Raw genomic sequence first — 16,364 nt, 5'->3', positions numbered from 1 at the left:
ATACAGTATGACCAATACAGTATAATATGTATAAATATTAGAGGTGCAACGGTACAGGTAACCACATTTTTTGTTGCTTTTGCACATAACAAGAACAACTTTTTTCTCCCAAAATTCTCTGTTTGTTATTATTATTAATATTATAGAGAAAAAAAATGAATGATGTGAGGAATGATGTGTAAGCATTGTGCCATAGGTGACAAAGCAAATTAGTCTAAGAAAGAACATGTTTTCATTCATTCATTCATTCAGAGTTCGAGCTGGGTGATGATTATTTTGTTTTTCGTAAAGTGCCTTACCTGAAGTGCAGAATTAATAGTTGCATCATGGAGGACCGTTCTCATCTCTACTGAACAATGGCAGCACTTACTGACGTGAAGTGTTCAAAACCAGGTGCACCGCACCTTGACATCTGGGCCAGCAGGCGTGGGGCCCGGCGGGCACTTAACTGAGGAGAACCGCCGGGTCTGAGTCGCCTTCACGAATCACCAACACACAGCTGTTGTCACCTATACTCGCCGATATACGATGTCCTATAATCTGTCGCCTTTTTGTCCGCTTTTAGGCAGACTGTCCCTCACTTGAAATATGTACAGTGTGGGAAATGGGCATAGTGTGTGTAGGATCACGGACGACTGTCCAAAAAGCATTTCTACTGCATTTCAGCCTGCATTCAAAAAGGCAGGTGGTGCTTGAAATCTTTGTTTTTCCTCTGTTAACCACGGTTACCTGCAAGGAAAAACATGCAGTCATCATTGCTTTGCACAAAAAGGGCTTCACAGGGAAGGATATTGCTGCTAGTAGGATGGTACCTAAAACCAACCATTTATCAGATCATTAAGAACTTCAAGGAGAGAGGTTCATTTGTTGTGCAGAAGGCTTCAGGTGCCCAAGAGAGTCCAGCAAGCGTCATGACTGTCTCCAAAATTTGATTTAGCGGTGGGATCGGGGCACCTCCAGTGCAGCACTTGCTCAGGAATGGTGGCAGGCAGGCATGAGTGCATCTGCATGCACACTGACTATACTTTTGGACAATGGCCTGGTGTCAAGAAGGGTGCAAAGACGTCACTTCTCTTTTTCTTGTTGGGTCAAAGTTTGCATTGTTAGGCTTTTAATATGTTTATTTTGTGAAACCCGTTTATGTCAACACCTCTGGGTCTTGCTGCCTCTCGTTGACGTAAGCAGTTATCGACATAACCGCAATAAAAACTAGCCAATGCTTGCACATTTACTTGTGCCTTTGGCCAGAAACATCGGGAGAATGCGTGATATTGAAGGATTTTTAGCCTACAGCACATTGTTTTCCTTCCTTCTTTTTTTCGTCACTGCTTCAAGTTTAGCTAATTATTCTCTGATTAAATTCAAGTTGGTGGCCTTGACGACAAGACCGAAGCATCTGCTGCTTAATGAAATCCTAGATCGCAGGTCTCTTCCTCTGCTTTTATGCACGTCACACAGACAAATACACACAGGGTAGTGTTTTTTAACATTTAATTACAAAAGGGGACAGCAGGGAGGATGGGCAGTAGAGGGGAAAACTGATTATTTTTAATTAATGAAGTATACAGGCACAGGAGAGCAGGAGGGAACCCCCCCCCCCCCCCCCCCCCCAACACACACAGAAAATGTCTTTATTACTGCACACAGTAAACGCTAAATCATTTTTTATTTGCCCCATGTATAATTCATAATACCAGAACAGAACAAACTCCTGTTTGGTGCATAATACTTTTGAACTGTTCAAGGATAGTGATGCAGTGTGTTGTCCACACCTTCAGCTTCCAGAACAGACCAAAATTATTTAAGAATGCCTTTGCTCGTTTTTATCAACCTGCGCTTATTAACTGATAAAAAGGTTGCTGTTTGGGAAGAGGGCTTCAATAGCATCAGAATTTAGGGGTGAGCGATACTTGAAATTTGGGTATCAATCCTGTGTAAGTATTGCAGAAATTAATACTTTTAATTAATAATTTTCGCACTATAGAGCACACCGCACCTGCTAAATTTATTTATTTAACAATTTGTACATTGACCGCACCTGTCTATAAGTTGCAGGTGGCCAGGTCGTAATATGGGATATTTAGTACACAGAAAGATTTGTTAATGTAACAGATGACTGACCAGAAAAGTCAGTCATCGCTGTTTTCCTCCTCCTGGGAACTAAAACCACTCAAGTCGTCTTCTTCAGCATCACAACTGAACAACCTCATAATTCCTTCGTCACACACTTTGTCAGTCTCTCTCGCTCTTTCTCTCTTTTGTTCTTGTTGTCACTTTTGCTTCAAGCTTTAGTTATCCTCTTCATCACGCAGTAGTCCAGCCTTTCGAAACCCGTAGACGAATGGTCCGAGCAGTCCACACAGGAGCTGTACTAATTCTACACTTCATCAAACTTACTTAAGGCGTGTCAGAGATCTCTGCATTAGACTTCAAAACGTGATATTAGCTTCCACGTCACTACTTCTTGAAGCTGCACTCTAAGCATCATGAGAAATGTAGTTTTTAGGCATAAATTTGCCGCATCCCTGTACAGGCCACAGGGTTCAAAGCATGACAAAAAAGTAGAGGCTTATACACTGGAAATTACAGTACATGGACTGGAAATTACGGTACATTTTTAGCAATGCGTCTGTGTAGGCTCTCAGTTGTACAGGAGTTGTCCAACGAGGGAAAGGCTTCTTGAGACGTCATCTGTACTTCTGTGAAGAAGGTGTCGGACGTTTCGCTCCTCATCCGAAGAGCTTTGTCAGCGAACTAACAAGTGCTGGTAGCCTAGGCCTTAAATACAGTAAGAGTGGGCGGAATTGGTGTGCCAATGCCCTCCTCCTATTGGTTCCTTACACTAAGACTGGGAGGAGTTGTGGTCTAAACCTCTCCTTCCATTAGCACCTCCGAACAGCAGGTTACTGAGACCAAAACCCACAGCTCTTAGTCATGGAAATAAGGTGGAGCCAGGGCCGAGCCAGAACAATAGATGCTAACGAGCCAGTATCAGAGTCGTTCATACCCAACTACAGGGAGCCACACTTCCCTTCCCTTCCCTACTAGATGATGGGACAACATTTGAAAGGCTACAAAGAGATCTTATTGTTGGAAGGTAGATCACTGTGTATAATCAGAAGCTAAAAATGGAAGATGGAAGAAGTTTTGAACTGTTCTGTCCTAATGTGGCAGGACGATGGCGCATGTGTGGTAGTTCATCTGCCACATAAGAAGAATGTTCTGGGTGTGAACCTTCCAGTGCTTACGTGGATTTACCCTGGCCACTTCCAAAGACACGTACAGGGGGAAAAATATGTATTTGATCCCCTGCTGATTTTGTACCACATTGCAAAGGTATTTTATCTTGGATAATTGGTTCCAGACCCCACCGAATTTCTGCGAAGTAGGATTCCTTATTTATAAATTGAATATTTTTGTAGTTAGAGCATAGAAAACCTGTTTCTGATCTTCTAAAAATGTTTTTGCCCTGTAGACATGAAACATGAACACCCGTATAGTCACCTTTATACTCGTATTACCTAATGTAGTAGACATAGTAAGCGATCATAAGACATAATAACTCCCACGTCAGCATTGGGAAAGTTCCTTGTTGTTGAAGTATCTCGAATGTAATGTGGATCATCCATCTTCACCATGACGTTTGTCACTTGATTGATATCCAGGGCAGCCAGTCTGACATGCATCAGGCATACATGCACGTACAGCTGTAAAATAATGGACACTCTGTGCCACTGCTAGCTTTGCTGACACCACATTGCGCAACTCTTACATACAGGCTATGGAATCTCTGCAGGAACACAAGAGACGGACGCCACTTTCAGCATAGGAAGGTACCAAGTTAATTGGTTAGTTTCCAATTTATTTATTGGAAACTTAAGAAATGTTTTGAAACTGGGTGGGAAAGAAGGACAAAGTAAGAAGCCAAAAATGTACCACTTCCACACAGAATGGGAGGATAACTTTTTTTCACTTTTTTCATCCATGGCTAACTCCATACAGTGGAATTGAAGGTAATGTAATGTAAGGTAATGTCTCATCAATGTAACATTACGGATGCCCAGTGACCAGTGTAGAATACTACATACGACTTGTCTTTCAACACTTTTTGACTAGTAATAGGCCATAGTCAACCACGAAATAGCGGTGATTTATTAATTAATTTTTGAAAAAAGTGAGGGAGCAATTTTCGAACCGCAATGTAGAGAGGGATTACTATATTTAAACAGAGAGAGACAGGATGTAAAAAAATCAAATACTTAAAAAAATTTATCAAATACAAATTATTGTATAATCTTTATTTAATGTTACTTTTCAGTTTTTTTTTTTTTTTTTTTTACATTTGATCTCTCACTGTTAAAATAAATATACCATAACAATTATGGCTTCTTCATATCTTTGTAAGGGGACATTACCATACGTTTAAATATAGTGGCGCCTTGGTTAGCGTCATGAATCTGTTTCAGAAAGTCCGAGTCAAACCAAAACGGACTCTAACTAAGGCGAGTTTTCCAATAGAAAATAATGTAAATCCAATTAATCCACTCAAGGCACCCAAAATTTTAACACAAAAAACCTTTTATAGACAATTATAGTTTACATGCAAAAATAATTACAAATGAAAAATGAATGTAAAACTGAACATTTAACACCATTTTTAACTAGTTTTGCACACAAAGAAGGGGAGGAGAGAACATTATGCTTGGAGGGCAATCCCATTTTATTAAAAACTGTTACTGCACTCATGTGGCACAAAAAAATCTATGCCGATAGGTCTGTTCATGACTTTTTAAAATGCACAATTTTACATTCAAAAAACAATACCACAAACATGACACATTAAATGGAGAAGTGAACATTTAACATCATTTGTGCCCGTCTTGGACACCCTTGGCAAACAACAACCTGAAAGGGGAGGGATAGAGAAGTTTGGAGTAGAGCTGCAACGATTAATCAATGAATCGATGATTAATAAATTATCCAATTAATCGACAGCTATTTTGATAATCTATTAATGGTTTCATTTAAAAATGTACTGTAAATTTCCTGATTTCAGCCTCTCAAATGTGACTATTTTTTAATTTCCGTAGTCTGCTCCTGAAGTTTATTTATTTGTTATTTCTTATTTTTTTATCGGTGATGCACGTGTAGCAGTCTGCCAGTGAATCGTTGATTTGCAGTAGAGTGTTTGTGATGTTTGTCAGTTGATTCTTTATACTTCTCTACTTCGTCTTCCTCACCCTCTTTGCATTGATTTTGGGGAGGGACAAAGTGCGTTCATGCATTCTTAAAGGGATTGCTGCTAAGAGGCAGAAATTAAACGTGTGCTTTTTTGCAATCAATCGTTTGTAATCGTTTGCAATCGGGCCGTGGGTCATTTGGTACCGGGCCGCACAGAAAGAAAAAATAATTTCATTTTTTTGGTGACCGGATTCTCCTGATCCTCCCTACAGCCGTCTCACTTGACGCATGTCCATCGTGCGTGTGCTAACTTTATCTCATGCCGCACAGATAGACTACTACTGTATTTTTACCATTTTTCTTTCACCTCATATTTGGTCCCAAATGCTGATACTGCGTGGGAATGCATAAAGGTAAGTTTTGATGACTTACTGAGTGCTAATGTGCACATTTGTCTCAAGTTAATTCATGCTAGCGTACTGCCTTTTACCACACACATCAAACAGCGATGTAATAATCTCTCTGGAAAAACTTGGCTGGAACTTAAACTGGTGGATGGTGGGTCGGCATTCATTTTGTGCTTTTAATTTGATGTTATTCATGTCTTAGTTTTACACAATACATAAAAAATTGATAAATTAGATCGCTATAATGTACGAACCCCGTCCCCCCCCGTCCGCGGGAGATTTGTGGGAACACAAGCTGGTCCGTGGGTCAAAAAATGTTGGGGACCACTGTCTTACAGCACTGTGGAGGAATTTTGGCCCACTCATCTTTGCAGAATTGTTGTCATTCAGCCACATTGGAGGGTTTTCCAGCATGAAGCACCTTTTTAAGGTCATGCCACAGCATCTCAATAGGATTCAGGTCAGGACTTTGACTAGGCCAGTCCAAAGTCTTCATTTTGTTTTTCTTCAGCCATTCAGAGGTGGACTTGCTGGTGTGTTTTGGATTATTGTCCTGCTGCAGAACCCAAGTTGGTTTCAGCTTGAGGTCACCAACAGATGGCCGGACATTCTCCTTCAGGATTTTTTGCTAGACAGCAGAACTCATGGTTCACAAGCAAGTCACAGCAAGTCTTCCAGGTCCTGAAGCAGCAAAACAGCCCCATACCATCACACTACCACCACCATATTTTACTGTTGGTATGATGTTCTTTTTCTGAAATGCATTACTTTACGCCAGATGTAATGGGACACACACCTTCCAAAAAGTTCCAATTTTGGCTCTCACTGTGGTTTGCTGGAGTCCTAAAGCTTTAGAAATGGCTTCATAACCTTTTCTAGACTGGTAGATCTCAATTAATCTCAGGAAAGTTATGTTTTACAAGAGGAGGGGGGCAGTCACTTTTCACACAGGGCCATGTAGGTTTGGATTTTTTTTCCTCCCTTAATACTGAAAAATTTAATTAAAAAACTGCATTTTGTGTTCAGTTGTGTTGTCGTTGACTAATATTTAAATTTGTTTGATGATCTGAAACATTTAAGTGTGACAAACATGCAAAAAAAGCAAACAAATCAGCTTGTTTTGTGCGCTATATTGCATGCTAACCAGGCAGGCGAATGCAAACTAAGGCAAAATCTTCGCATATATTTTATGTCTTAACCTAAAATGCATTAACCGGGGCAGACGCTAACCAAGGTTCCACTGTATGTATTTTCTCCACTGTATATTAGGTTAATTTACTCCACCTGTGAGAAGCAACAGCGTACGGAAAGCCAGAAACCCACGATTGGTATTTCTAGTATACTGTCTTGTATACATGTGTGTATTATTTACTCTATATAGTCATGGTTATTGTCATGATATCGCCAGGCATGGACTTACTCCATGACAGATCAGTGCCCGCTATAAATTCCACTGTGGTGTTAGATATTAAATTATATAAAAATAGAACTTTATTGATCCCCTGGGCATGTGGCGTCAGGGAAATGAAGGATCCAACAGGTATTATATATTTATATATATATAGAGCACATTGTCCAAGTTACAAATGTATACATTGGCAGTGATGTTTAGTGTACGTGTCCAGTTTTAGAGCCTCTCCCCAGCTTCCATCTTCCCTCCATCTCCTGCCCTCCCCCTCTGTCCTAGTGAGGAGTTATACAGTTTGATGGCACCTGGAACAAAAGGGTTTTAAAGTCTGTTGGCTTTGCTCCCGGGGAGGAGCAGTCTGTCACTGAACAGATCTCTGCTCACTGATGACGGCATGCCGAGGGTGTCTGGCATCATCCATGACGACCGGCACTTTGTCCAGAGATCATCCCTCTGCAAGCGTCACCAGGGAGTCGGCATGCACACACTCTCCCTGAGAACGCTCTGCGTCAGTGTGCCCCAGAACAATAAGGACTAATTTGAAAGAATGAATCTGTCTTCCCTCTGAGGAGTCCTATCGCTCTCAGATAACTACAAAACCATGTGATTGTGTGTGCAACTATGTCTCAGAGCGTGGAACAAAGAGAAAGGGTTTAGCTGCTATGAAAACACCTGGTCGCCTTTTAGGCCTTTCGTTTGGGTTGCTGAGGGGCCCCCATCTGCCAAAATGTTATCCTTTCAGTTTCCTGCTTTCCTCGGTCATCAACCCAAACCGCTCCAGTAAACCGAACCATGCCCCCACAATTCCCAGCGCTGCTTTTAGCAGTTCCAGAGTTCCAGAAGCAGCATAAGCGATTGCTGTACTGGTGCAGACGGCAGTAATTAATGGATTTAAACATTAAGCTCTTGTCAAACACGTCAAGGGCATAGAGTTATCCCAGCCCACCATAAGCGATTAACTTCTCGCAAACACATTCACACACTAGTGGATTCTGCTCTTAGTCCCTGTGATATAAAAACCCATCCGTATGTTGACGTACACACCCAAACACACAAAAGCAATTATCTCAAGCTGAAGCTCACTCATTGGAGTAACTGGAAGAGTTTGCAAGCTTTAAAAAAAAACAACAGCACAAAACCCCCAACAATATGACATTTTATGTTGTCTTGGCAAGAAGAAAAAAAAAATACAATTACAAAATAAGTGGGAGAATAAAGTCGTAATAGGACAAGAATTCCCCCACACACTAAAACATAATAGACAGCTATAGTCTTTCGTCTTTCTCCTGACCTGCCATTTGATAATCAGAATATAATGTTAAACATGAAGAAGTGGGAACTGCTAGGAATGGAATATGTTCCCTCATGACATGTTGAAGGCTTGTAGATATATTCAGTACTCCTTGACCTGCGATATTTTTCTCTCTGCTTTAAACAAGCTTTTAACATGTTTTGTTTAAAGTGTGCTAATGTTGATTGTGTCGTGCTGTCCAAAATGTTGCAATAATTGCAATAATTTTTGTTAGGAATGGAACATTTTCCCTCTGTTTTGAGAAGTTGAAGACTGAAATTGACATGGCAACTGCAATAATTTATGTTAGGAATGGAATATTTTCCCTGTGCTTTGAAGGCTTGTTGATACAGAGAGAAAATATTCCAGGCCCACAAATATTGAATATATTAACAAGCCTTCGACCTCCCCGGCAATATGGCTTGTAGATATATTCAATATTCCCTGACCTGGAATGTTTTCCTCTCTGCTACCAACAAGCTTTCAACATGTGTTTTTCAAAGCACAAGGAAAATATTCCATTCCTAACAGAAATCATCAGGTCACGCCCAAAGACCAGATAGGACAGCTCTAGACTGAGGGGATGGTGCAAGAGTCAAGAAGCTATTCTGTCACCGGTTTCACTCTTTTGGTGTCGAAAACAACAGCCGTTAAGATAATGTGGAGTGACGCGGCTGCCATTCAGTTGTAACACTGGTCATGAACGCCAACGTGGCTGTGTCGTGTTGGTTCTCAGGCCTCACTCCACTGTCGTTTTGCACCACAAAAAAGTGGAGCCAGTACCTGAGAGAATAAAAATGTCCTATCTCGTCGTGAGCACAAACTGATGTACACAGTCCTGAAGTGTACTCATGGAAGTGTTCCATTTGAGACACAGCGCACGTCTCATCACATGAACCTGGAGTGACAGGAAATGAACGGTAGTCGGGAGAAGTCGCCAGTAATTGTGAGTAATTCCGACTCAAATTGACTAAAGCTGGCTAATTAACACATTTAGGAGTTATTACTATTCAGTTATGTCTGATTATGAATAAATGATATCGCAAATAGGGCTGACTTTTGTGTTTGATTATCAAATTGGAAAATGAGCGAGGTAGATTTTCGGTGATGCTACAATCACTTGAGAAAATAAAACAAAGTTATTTGAAGAGACTCTTCCAAATCCATAAATGGAAGGTAAAGAAAGAAAAAGGAGGTTCTGTTGAACATGACTGATTTTGCACTGTGTGCACGAGGCGTCGCTTAAGAACAACAGCGCGAGGTGGCTGACAGGACTCCGCTTCAGAAGCGACCAATTCAGCGGGGATTTATTTTGTTGAATGAATCACCCCGGATAATTAAAAAGCGTAATCTTTTTTTTCTTTCTTTCAACACAACAATTTTTTTTTTTGAAACCCAGAGAAGCAATCCAAAATTAATTTACCGCACCACTGAGTAGTATTAATGCTTTGGCCTTCACCACCTCACCCACCCATCCACATCCTCATCTGTTACATGGGTTGGTCATGTGATATGAGACGGTAGGCTGTGTGTTCCAACATGGATGTCGCTTGTGTAATCATTAGAAACACATCAACAGACAGCGGATGGTGCAGCTTAGCTCAAATTCTTTGGACCTGGACATGTTGTCATGTGGTCTTACTCTTGTGTGAACATGATATCATAATTAAATGGGTTAGACATTTTTGCCCTTCGAAATATAAGGTCTAGCAGCATTTGCTTTGTTTTAGCATGGTTTTAATGTGTGTTTCCGTTCTGCCTGTTATTTTGTGTTGGTTCCGCTAGTTGCGTTTGTGTTTCCTGCCCACAGATGCCCTTAATTCCGTAGCGGGGTGGCACAACGAGGCACACTGGCTGCCGCTTGTCAATAAGTCGTGCTTTTAAAGGGAAAACTGTGCTTTTTATCATCCACAATCCTTATGTGAGACATGAACACACGTCTTTCTCTTTTCTGTGCGTTCTAAAGATATAAAACCAGATAAAAAGAGGCAGCTAAGAATGCACGTGATGGGACGCCTATAAAAGCCTTCTGAAAAAACTCCAAAAACCGCCAATAAAGCTCCATTTATACAATGTGACCTGCATATTAACCAAGCTACAGCGACATTCTTATTATTATAATTATTGACATTGTTTCTCCGAAGAACTACGTTACTGGCGTAGTGACACCTCGCCACACCACACCGGCTAGCTACTAGCCGGCTAACGACTAGCTTCACTCCACACGCGCTCAAAACACCACCAAAAGGTAACGCTACAATTGGAGTGTTTTTGTTTTTGAGCTTGGAAAAGTTAACGCTAGATGTAGTGTTTGCTTCTACAGTATGTTGCTATGTGAAATCAATAATAATCAATAAAATACTGTAAGTATTCCAAATGATCATGAATGTGCTTGTTACTACATGGTCACAGCATCTAGATAAAACCATCAACCTTGTCGGAGGTTTTTTTTTATAGCAGGCTTTGTTGGCGGAATTGGTGTGTCTCATTATGTGCATGAATGAGCTGCCTCTTTTTAGCTGTTTTTATATCTTTAGAACCCACAGAAAAAAGAAAGATGTGTGTTCATGTCTCATAGGATTGTGGATGATGGGCAAAATTAAAAAAAAAAAGCGCAGTTTCTTCAAGCACAGTGGCTGCAGCAGGAATAATGGACTCCTTACTATTGCAAGAGCTGCTTCCCTTTGCAGTCCTCCTCCAGTGTTGATCGTCTTTGCTTCCATACTTTTTGTACTTGTTACCGTTTTTATGGCTCGCACATTTTTTCCTATTCTGTCTTCTTGCTCTCTCCATTGCTTCGCCTCTGCTGTCTTTTACTTATAGTTCTAGTTGAGCTATTTTTCCCACTTTGCTTTTTTTCAAGCTCCTTTGCTCTTTCAGAGCTGTTTTTTGTGTTGTACTTTCTGTTTTTCTGTTTGTACGTGAGCAATCAAATAAAGACTTCCTCTACTTCAGGCCCAACCAATACGGAATCCTCACCGAGCTCTCATTCACCTTAGAACGTCCAGAGGTTTTTTTTGGTTGTTGTTTTGAGTGAAAAAGACCGCCATATTATGGCGTATGGCTTGATTGAACCTTTGAACCATTGAAAAATTTCTATGCGACCCGTGGCACATTGTAGAAATAAAGTCTGACACAAAAAACCCTGCAAAATGTGAAAAAATAGGGCAAAAAGGCACAATGGAAAGAAAAAAGACGACATGTTGATACTGATGATACAAATAATTAATAACACAAAGCTTAGGCTTTTAATATATGTTTGTTTTTTTTAAGCCTTTTTAGCTTTTAAAAAAATACAAAACATACTAAAAATACCAAAGTGGGCCCCTCCAATGAAGCTGGAGAAACATCTCAAGCATGATCAGTGGAAACAGGATGGACCTGAGCTCAATTCTCAGCTGCAGAATGCTTACGTACATGTGATTGCTTTTGTTTTTAATTTCTAATAAATCAGCAAAAATTACAAAAAAACATGTTTTATGTTGTCATTATGGGGTATTTTGTGTAGAATTTTGAGGAATTTGTAAAAATGGAATCCATTATGGGATGAGGCTGTAACAAAATGTGGAAAAAGTGAAGCGCTACGTATACTTTCTGGATGCAGTGGATTAAAGACCCTGTTCACACAGGAAATTGTACATATTTCTTGCCCAAATTAAGCATTTTCAATCATAAAAATGGCTAAACGAACTAAAATACATTATAATTCATTAAGACCAACATTCAACTTGTGGATGTAGTATTCTACTTCAGTAAATGTTCAGTGAGATGTGCACCAGACTTGATCCCCTTATTTTCTCTGACTATATCTACCATAATAATATGGGTAATATGAGTGTAAAGGTGACTATAGGGGTGTTACTTCATGTCTAGAGGGCTCTAACAATGTTAAAAAGCATATTTAAAGATTGCAAACAGGTTTTCTATGCTGTACAAAAATATTCTATTTGTTAAGAAAGAATCCTACTTTGCGGAAATTCACCAAGCACGGTCAGGAGGCAATTAACCGCGATAAACAAGGGACGACCTGGGAGTCATGCCAGTGGAAATATTCAGATATTATGTTGACTTTTCAGCAGCAGTTCAGCAGCAACAAGAAATGTTGTTGTTTGTGATTTCCTGTGGAAACTTTCTTTCCCTGACTGACTATACTGTATCCTCTGACTTCACTTGAACAAAGACATTCATTCAGATGACAAGTTAATTTTAAGCGGCATAGAAAGTGGATTTATGGATGGAACATGTAAACATGTAATTCTGTGTTGTAGCGCGTGCTGTCCTGCCGAGGCCGAGCTGTCGGCACACACCTGCAACTCATCAGCGGCAGTCCTGCTAAGCTGATCAGCGGCACCTGCTCGGTGCCAGATAGTTCCCTGTTCCTTGCCAGCCTCGTGTGCATGTGGCATTGTGTATTCTCGTGCATCCTAGATTTCTGGTCTTTGTATTTCACTGCCTGTAAGTATACGTGCAGCTTCCCTGCTCGAGTCATTCCAGCAGCGTAGAGTTTTGTAGCCATGCTCAGGTTAGTCACCTGCCTGGTTTTTGGCAGCGCTTTTCGTCCTCTCACTACGTGAGCTTTTCCTGCAGTATTTTCGCTAGCAGCGCTTTTTGTTTGCCTTTTTCTCTGCGGCGTAGCCCTGTGTTTTTGTTGGTTTGGGCTGTTGTATTCCTTTGTACTTTGTACCACGTTTTCCTCCTCCTTGGTCACCTCTTTTTGTTACTATTTTTGGTTGCGTTCTCTGCATCTTGGGGTCCAAACACCACACACGCCAATCTGTGACACCTAACGCAAAATATGTAAAACTTGAAATTTAAATTTGAGTTAAAATACAAGACTTATAATAATGTCGAGACACACTCCTCTTTTTTGTACCCAGAGAGAGAACCTCACAGCGGGGCCGCACAGACAACTCCAGAGCTTTTGAAAGCACAGCCTTAAATCTTTCACTTCCAGTTGTTAGACTTTATGTCTTATAAATGTGATAGTTTCCCATTTATGATCTATTTATAATGCATATTACGTACATGAATGGATGTTTTACCACATCGTCCGTCAAGAGGGTTTGCAAAGATGATTGACTGCCATGTTGCTGAGACTTTTATATAAAAACAGACAAAACAAGACAAGCAAACATTTACAAGCTTATAGGTAACTATTAAATAGGAATTACAGCTGTTACAGCTGCATTAGGCTATACATTAATAACACATAATAACGATTCATTAAAGGGATAGTTCAGATTTTTTTTTTTACATGAAATTGTATGACATCCCCAGCAGCAATGTAGCACATTAGCGGTGACTTTTCCCCCCACCCAGCTGAGTTCTAGTCAGTTGTTGGTGTTGAGGAAAGTAGTTCGGGCTACTTGGTGGGGTCACTTAAGCGAAGCGTATCGCTTCTCAAACACAATAAGCTTTCAAAAGAGGAATTGCATCACAAAACCGTTTTCCACAAAAAAGTCAGACCTCACAATCGCTCTGCGTTATTTTCTCTTAATCCCGTTAGCTTGTAAACAAGGTGCTACTGTATAGGTGGCATCTAATTAGCTAGTATGGTTAGTTCTTACCTGGGGTGCTGGAACAGCAGAACTCCTGAAAACATGTTTCTTGCTCTGTCTTGGGCATGTAGGCACGTAATCCTCTCCCTGAAGTGTGCACTACACACGACGCTGCTTCATTGTGGCCACTTTGGTTCCCACTTTATAGCAAATATGACAAGAAGCCAAAGTTGTCTAATAGGAATGTCCGTGACAGGAAAAGAATAGAAAATATATGGAGATTCAGGCACATTGTGTTGTTACAGCCCACATAATTACAAGTCTGCATCATTTTAGTTTTTTGTGACAATACCACTCGATAGCGCTCAGTTTAACTCTCTCGCATCGGCCGCCATCCACGCATGTAAACACCGTGGAACACAGACGCAGGCGGCACTGCGCAGTGATACGAAGGGAGAGAAAATAGCGCCCATCGAGTGTGAGGTCTGACGTTTTCTTGGAAAACTGTTTTGTCTTACTCTTTTGAACGCATATTGTTTTGAGAAGCAAAATGGTTTTCTTCAATGACCCCACCAATTAGCTGGCACAATTTTCCTCAACATCGAAAACCGATCTCGACCCACGGGACGAAGTGGGGGGGAAAGTCGCTGCTGATGCACTACACTGGTGATGGGTCATACAACTTCATGTCAAAAGATACATAACCTTTTATTGCATATAAAAATAATAATGACCAAAGTGCTTTACAAATGGGCTAAGTATTAGAAGTAGTAATAAATAATATTATTATGGTTACAAATAAATGGTTTGGAGCCGGTCTTCTCTGAAGATAAAACTGGTGAAGGGCTCTTGCCTTGCTACCGTGTACTTTAGTTTTTTGTATTTTTGTCTTCGCCCAGTCTTTTGTTTGTACTTTTCACTGTGGCCTTTTGTCACAGCTGTTTTTACCCTGTTCATATCCCCGAACAAAAGGCAATGTTATTAATGGGTCCCTGGCGAGAATAAACTTGTAATATAAGGAAAAATAATTTTTAATAGAGTTGAAATATTTATGGGTTTTTTTTCAATGAAAATGAGAAAGTTGATTTTAAAAAGTGAATTTTTAGAAAGTGAATTTTTTGAAAATTAAATTCATATGGAATAAAGTTGCAATATTATGGGAATAAAGTCATGATATTATGAGAAGAACATTTATGAAGATTATTTATGAAGAATTCTCTAATATTTTTTGGAAAATGTAAAAAAGAGCAGAGAGCGATGATGATACTAATAATAGGCTTTTTCACCTATATCACACAGCTGAGATGCAGTTCTTTCTTGAAATATACAGTATATACCTTCTTAGCATATCTACGTGTGTTACTTTACTAAATGTCAAAGTGGCAAAGTTGCATCCTTTCATTTTTCACTATGTGGCCCTGGCTGGAAAAAGTTTGGACACCCCGGGGTTAGAATGATACTCACTGACCAGATTTTTGGTAATACAAATTACTGACAATTTGTGTGATGGTTATAATTTACAAAGTCGTATTATTCCAGTAAAGTTTGGATGAATTCCAAATTGTACGACTGTGGACCCATTTGAGTGCGGTTGTATGGATTCTCTGACCATTACAGAGTATAGTACCGATCGATTTACAGGACAAGGGAGGTCACATTGTGGTCTAAACCAATTTAGCTCTTTATATGGGATGTCCCATTTTAGGATATTTACAGTTGGAAGCATTGGCCTGGCTATCTGTGATAAAGTTTATACAAGGCAGGCAGGACCACTTGGCAAGGAAATAATGTACATAAAGAATGCTGGATGTTGAGGGACTGTCTTGGCTGACACATTGCGTGGAAATTGGGAACAGTAACTCTGGATTTTCAAGAAGGCTGACCGGAGGGTGTGTTCCAACTGTAGGGGGATCACACTCCTCAGCCTCCCTGGGAAAGTCTACTCCAAAGTGCTGGAGAGAAAGGTACGAGTGTTAGTCGAACCTCAGCTACAGGAGGTGCAATTTGGTTTTCGTCCCGGTCACGGAACAATGGACCAGCTCTTGCCCTTGCAAGGATACTGGAGGGTACTTGGGAGTTTGCCCAACCGGTCGACATGTACTTTGCGGACTTGGAAAAGGCATTTGACTGTGCCCCTTGCGGTGTCCTGTGGGGGGTGCTTTGGGAGTACGGGATTGGTGGCACGCTACTACATGCCATTTGGTCCTTGTACAACCGAAGCAGGAGCCTGGTTTGCATTTCCAGCAGTAAGTCGAGCCTGTTCCCGGTGAACGTTGGCCTCCGCCAAGGCTGCACTTTGTCAACGATTCTGTTCATAATTTTCATGGACAGAATTTCTAGGCGCAGCCAAGGCATCGAGGAGTCCTTCGGGGGCCTTAGAATCTTGTCTCTGCTATTTGCAGACGATGTGGTCCTGATGGCCTCATCTGGCTGCAGCGTTTACTGGGACAGTTTGCATCTGAGTGTGAAGCTTCTGGGATGAGACCCAGCACCTCCAAATCCGAGGCCATGGTTCTAACTTAGAAAAGGGTGAATTGTGAATTGTTGGGAATGACGTCCTGCCCAAGGTGGAGGAGTTC

This window comes from Dunckerocampus dactyliophorus, chromosome 2 (assembly GCF_027744805.1).
Source record: "Dunckerocampus dactyliophorus isolate RoL2022-P2 chromosome 2, RoL_Ddac_1.1, whole genome shotgun sequence".
NCBI classification, from domain to species: Eukaryota; Metazoa; Chordata; class Actinopteri; order Syngnathiformes; family Syngnathidae; genus Dunckerocampus; species Dunckerocampus dactyliophorus.
This window is presented reverse-complemented; position numbering follows the sequence as displayed.